Source organism: Aphelocoma coerulescens, chromosome 1 (genome assembly GCF_041296385.1).
Source record: "Aphelocoma coerulescens isolate FSJ_1873_10779 chromosome 1, UR_Acoe_1.0, whole genome shotgun sequence".
Taxonomy (NCBI): domain Eukaryota; kingdom Metazoa; phylum Chordata; class Aves; order Passeriformes; family Corvidae; genus Aphelocoma; species Aphelocoma coerulescens.
The window spans coordinates 101,932,819-101,938,958 of NC_091013.1; the positions used below are offsets into that span (position 1 = coordinate 101,932,819).

The 6,140-nt window shown below is 44.2% G+C and overlaps 1 non-coding gene across 1 annotated transcript; it reads left to right on the forward strand.

The window, feature by feature from the left end:
- Positions 1-5,323: 5,323 nt before the first annotated feature.
- Positions 5,324-5,397, forward strand: TRNAI-AAU (transfer RNA isoleucine (anticodon AAU)). The gene has a single exon. It is a non-coding gene; the product is annotated as a tRNA-Ile (tRNA).
- Positions 5,398-6,140: the final 743 nt, after the last annotated feature.

Consider the following 6,140-nt stretch of genomic DNA (forward strand, 5'->3'; position numbering starts at 1 on the left):
TAAATAATTTATGAACTTGGGATATTGATTTTTCTTCAGTGCTTATAGGAAATTATACGCTTGTGGCTTCAAGAAATAATTGGTCCGATTTAATCGCATAAAAATTATAGTCCTTTTTAATTCTTTTCAAATGGAACTTTAATGACCACTGGGTGTGTTACAGAAGAGAGGATGTCTGCTTGGGCTGAAGGAATAGGAGGGCCAGAAACAGCAGGTTTTACAGGTCCAATAAAAAAATTATCGCTATGGCAGTGGTTTTGAATGAAGGCTAATGGACACTTGTCTGATCACAAATTGGCCTTTTCACATGGAAATATTGTGAATTATAATAAAGACACTTAGTATCACAATACAGACTAAAAGTACAGAGGCCTGGCATATTAGGAAAAAATACTTAATTTGTAAAAATTCATTGAATAGAAGATGGATTTTGTTTTAATGCAAGCATATTTTCTGGTGTACTGCTCTGTAGCTGAGGGAGGGGTAAAAACCAAAGAGGGAGAAGGAAGTGATTTCAGCAACTTCACAAAAAGTAGGTCTGAATTTATCTTTTTTGGGAGTGGGAGGGAAAAATAACCTGTTACTTGGTCAGGATATTCCATGATGTTACTGACTGTTTCTAATTAAAATATAAGTAGCTTGTAAAACATACCTTCCTGAATATTCAAGTTTGAAAGAACTACATTGACCAGCTTCCTCAGAATATAAAAATAAATTGTAAGGTGATTCTGTAGTCTTTGCTTAAAAAGTAAAGAATATTTATTTGCAAGCAGGCTTTAGTGAAATCACATGGTACTCTGGCTTTTTACCATTCCAAGGTGTTGGTTTTTTTAAATGAAAGCCACCAGGAAATGGACTTTTTACACAACAGATATACTACAATGAAGTATCTAACTGCTCTGGAGCAATAATTAACTTCCATCTTCACATAGTAAATGTAAAAGGATGAGTGTGGTTTGATGAGGCTCAAGCTTATAATTTTTTCTGAGTAAAAAAGGGAAAATCAAACTCTCATTTCTGTCTGCAAGAGAGTATCACTTGAGCTGGATGTAAAGCTTCTGTAGTCTAATCCATTCTGCCCATCAATAGCAGGAACAAAGCAAACAGGCACTAGTGAAAAATGGAGAAGCTGCCAATAATTTCAGCACTAATAATGAGCTGGTATTAATAATAACTCATCCTGGTGGCCCCTGTAATGCTTACTGTAGGCTTAATGTGGCATGACAAATGGTAAACTGATGCCTGGCGTTAGCAGGAGGCTGAGAGTTGCAGAGCATCTCAAAACATTTTCCAAGAGAATAAACCAGATTCAGGAACTGTGACACAGGTAAACAAGCCAAACATCTTCACAGTCGTGTCTTCTAGCAGCAGCCTGGGCACTCAAACCATACTATTGGGTTTTCAGTCCAGTGTGCTGCCTGCTTACAGGGGACAGCTCTATGCACACAGCTGCACTATTTTAGGGGTGTGGTCTGCTAAGGGGATGTACTGGATGTGGGTGTTTTCTATATGCCACAGAGAAATGGCCTTCTGAGAAATGTGGGACTCCTGGTGTCCTTTGGATAGCTTACTCCTATGTCAGATTGCAGAAGAAACTCTCCCGTGAGGGTGGTAGGGCACTGGAACAGGCTATACAGGGAAGCTGTGGATTCCCTGGAATCGGTCATGGCCATGTTAGATGGGGCTCTAGGGTAGCGGAAGGTGTCCCAGCCTATGGCAGAGGGAGTTGGAACTAGATGATCTTTAAGTTCCCTTCAAACACAAACTATTCTATGATTTGTGGTAAATTTGGCCTTAAACGAAGAACAGTGATGACATGCAGACTTTGCAAGACCAGTGCTCATAGCTGGTGGTTCATTTTAGGTGGCAGAAGTAAAGCAGTTTTTCCTCTTCCTGGGACTCTGGAGTTTTCTTCACTTGTTGCTGGCCAACACAGAGAAGCTAAAACTAAGTTTGGCTTTTCTGTTCAAAGCATGACCTTGTTGCTATTGCTGTAGTAGGAATGTACTGTGGTGGTTTTACTGGACATAATTCCCCGTTTCTAAATGTGATTTTTGAATTTGCAGGTTTCTAGTTCTGAACACTGATAATTGCTGGACAAGAAGAGTCCTCTTGACTGTTATATTAAAAACTCACAGTAGATGTTATTAAAAATTCTATAAATATAGTATCTGAAACTTCAACACACACTTTATGACTACCAAATGTTTAATTTATGATTGGGGTAATAATAATGCTATTAAGTATAACATTATGGGTCTTTATTCTGTTTTGATGCACAGACGCATGCTAATAACCTCCATTAGCACTTTTATGAGTGAGATTTCAATGACAAGTTTATTAATAAATCCTTGCATAGTGTTCAGACTGATAACATTAGTTCCCTCTACCCTTTTATTTGGGCAGCTAATGATCTTTTTCCCCCTAGCTGTCAATTCTGAATTGATGACAGATTAGAAGAAACATGACATGGGTGCAGAATGCCTAAAGCTATATTTTGTTGATAAATTGCTGGTTCAGATCCATTTTGTGTTGGAAAGTGAGCAGTGACCAAAGATCAGTTTGTAGGATGCCTTACTCGTCTGTGTGAAATAAGATCCTAATGTGTCCTGCAGCACAGGCACTCGGGAAGGGACAGAGGCAGAGAGAAGCTCATGAGCATCCTGTGTTTCACTTTCTCTCTAAATATCTTCTGGAAGATGGCCTTGCTTTCATACAGAGGCAGGGTTCATGATGGCAGGGCCTGTGGCAGCACATGATGCGTGATACAGGCTGCAGCACCATGGGGGTGTAAAGCTTAGATAATTTGGCAATGTGTTGCCTGTGAGAAGGAAAAGAAGTAATTTGCTTAGGCACAGAGGTAGAAGCATCTTTGTAATCTTGAACTGCACTGAGTTTGAGGAAAACATCCTTCTCCTCTGCAGACAAGAGACTGGGGCACAGCTGTTGGGATTCCAGCTCAAAGTACAGGTGGTGCAGGCTGTACTGAATTGGGAGAGAGCTGGGAGCACAGAGCTGGGACTGCACTCACTGCCAATGCCAGCTGTGTGCCAGGGATGGAAGGGAGCAGGAGAGCTCAGGGACAGTGGTGCTGGGTGAAGAAACTGGCAACTGAAGAGAGCTGAGACAGAGCTCAAGCACCTGGATCACCTTTGTTCTTCAGAGTCCTGCTGTCTGTGCCCTTTTTTAAATATGCTTTGGAGTTTTGAAAATACTCTCTATAATGGTTAAGGTTATGAGAGGAATATTATTGCAGATCTTCTAAATGTGCTGTAAAAAATCTGAAGTTGCTGAGGTGTCCAGCTGAGGCCCTGCATTAGCAAACCCCTTACAGATTCTGTTTGATAAAGCACTTGTGAGCACAATTCTCTAACACCAGTGCTGCTGGAAAATACTTGCAAACACTTTGTGTGTACAACCTCTAAATTCCATAATGGTACAGACACCCAGTATATAGCCTGATAACTGTTTCTCATTCTAAGCTGGTTTGTTTCTTTGCTTGGGAGTATGGATCCTGCACCCTGGAGAGAAAGCAGAGTTTACTATTCAATTAGAAAATTTTATTTTCTTGGAGGCAGCATTGATCTCCTGAACTGTTATGTTATCTGTCACTGTCTAATCACAGAAAATCTGTTGCTTGTACAGCAGGCCCTGACTGAGTCTCTCCTAAAAAGTTAGGATGTTATTTCTGTGTGTAGAAGAGGGTTTGGAACCACAGGGGTTTGCATTTGGCATCTTGCTGATTAAACTTTGTTGAAAAAGACAGGTCTGCTTAGCCTAACTAGAAGGTAGTGGAAAGAAACAGCCAAAGGGCACTGAGTTTTTTCATTGAATAATTGGACCTGATTTGATTCAAAAACAGTGGTGCACAGCTATGAATTAGGCACTATGTTACTGCCTTGAGCTACTTCTACTGATATTCTGGTCAGAAAGTTGAGAAAGACAATCCTCACCCCTGCTACCTTGCTGTCTGTGGAGCAACTAACCAAAAAAATAATTAGCTAACAGTTTCTTACCTAAAACCAGAGTGAAAATCCATTTGAGAATCCATGTGACTGATGCACAAGAAAAGGTCTGCTGTTCCTGTACCTGCCAATTATTGCTCTGGCAGTCTGGCAAGTACCCAGACTCCCTAAACAGACCCCTGATGTGGTTTGTTTGGGAAAATGTCCAACAGGAGCTGGACTTCAATGATCTTTGTGGGTCTTTTCCAGCTCAGGAAATTCTGTGATTGTGTTTTCTTTCTTCCCTTTCACTTCTCATCTTTGTCCTAAAGTTCCACATGTGACCTTGCTTTTAAATATTTGAGTGAGTTTAGCCTCACACAGGGTGACATTTCCCAGAAAATACAGCTGGCTATCAAGGTCCCAGAGCATATGTGCTTCCTGGGAGCTGGCTGGTTGCTACTTCATGGGCATCAAACAGAAGAAGGGAAGGAGAAATGACAGCTTGGAGTTTGTAAATTATTTGATTGGTTTGCTCCTAGGGATGAAGGACTTTATGAAGAAGCTGGGCAAAATGAAGTTTGGGGAATTTGACGGGTGTTTGAGGAACATGCTGGCAGCAGATGGACTAACAGCAATAAAGGGGATGGTGTAAGGGAGGCAAAAAGAAGTGGGAGTGGGGGCACTGACCACAAGGATGAGTGTGGGCTGGTAAAAAAGTGCACTGTCATCCCAGTGATCCCAAGTCAGTCTCATGCCAGGCTGAGATACAGATATTCCATGTTTTTTTCTCTTTAATGAGTTCTGCCAAGAAGACCGAGCATTTGAAAAGCTAGATTTTCTTATAACAGTCCAAGACAGGAAAATTAACACGCTAAAACTGAAATCTTTGGCTGTGTAAGACAAAATAGGGCTTAAAAAGGGATTGTGAGTAACTCTTCCCTGCGTTACTTCACGGGAAGTAAATATTGAATTTCAGGAGGTGTTGGCCAGCCGTGCCTGCTCCCGGGTTCATCGGAGGACATCCTGTGGGGCTGCTGCTATCCTCAATCCTGCCGCAGGCTGTGCCGAATTTCGCTCCGCCTGGGACAAGCCGGGCGGGAAGGGCTCCGGGCAGCGCGGCCGTGAGACAAGGCCTGGAGGCGGCCGGGGCTCGGCCCAGCAGCCCGGAACACCGCAGACGCAGCCGGCGCGGCCTCACCGCGCGCCGTCACCTGCCGGTCCCGGACGGGAAAAGCGCCTGCAGGTGTCCCTGGCCCGGGAACACCGCAGGGTGTCTCTGTGAGGAGCACACCCGCTCCCGGGGCGGTGACAGCGCAGCGGCGCGGCTCCGCTTCCACACGGCCTGGAGGGGCTGCCCGCAGGTTTGCGAAGCAGCGGGCCGGTTAGCTCAGTTGGTTAGAGCGTGGTGCTAATAACGCCAAGGTCGCGGGTTCGATCCCCGTACGGGCCAGCGGCTTTTGTCCGTCCGGCTGCCGATCCCGGCGGTCCCGCGGCTTTGCCCGCTGCGAGCGCCCGCGGGACCGGGGCACGCGCTGATGGAACAACAGCGGGATATGGGGATGTTTCGGGATGTTTAGAAACGGCCGAAAAGCTCCCCGGAAAAAGAAATAATGCGGCGAGAAAGCGCGCTGAGGAAGGTTGGCAGTCTTTCCATAACTCGTCACCAAAATATTCCATGTTTTGCCTCGGAGCAATTTGTTCAAGGGCTTATGTTAATTAGCCTTAGGCCAGAAGAAAGCTTGTAGGAATTCAGAAGTTCTCCCGTTGCGGCGAATAATCCCAGGGAACCAAAACGTCAGGTCCGGTGTTTAAGCTCATTGCAGGAGCGTGACTCTTTGCGCGTGACCCCCTCTGTCCCGGGCTAGAAGACATTGAAGAGGGTGGGATTTGATTGGTTTTTCTCCCTTGAAGCAGGAGGACAAGCAGATCTCCCTTGACAGCTTGATTTTTCATAGAATGTTCTGAACTTCATATAGAAAGTATCCGAACTTGTCAGACACGCTGTAACATGAGTCTTCATTTTTACAGGTGTGCTATTTATTAAAGAAAAAAATCCAGGCCAAATGGAGGTGGTGTAATGGAGTACTGCATCTGCAGGAGTGGCCAGGATGGATCTCTGCCAGCTCAACCTGGCTCTAAGTTTTCTCTCTAAGAAACTTCTCTTAGAAGTTCAAGACAGTTATTCTTGTTGTC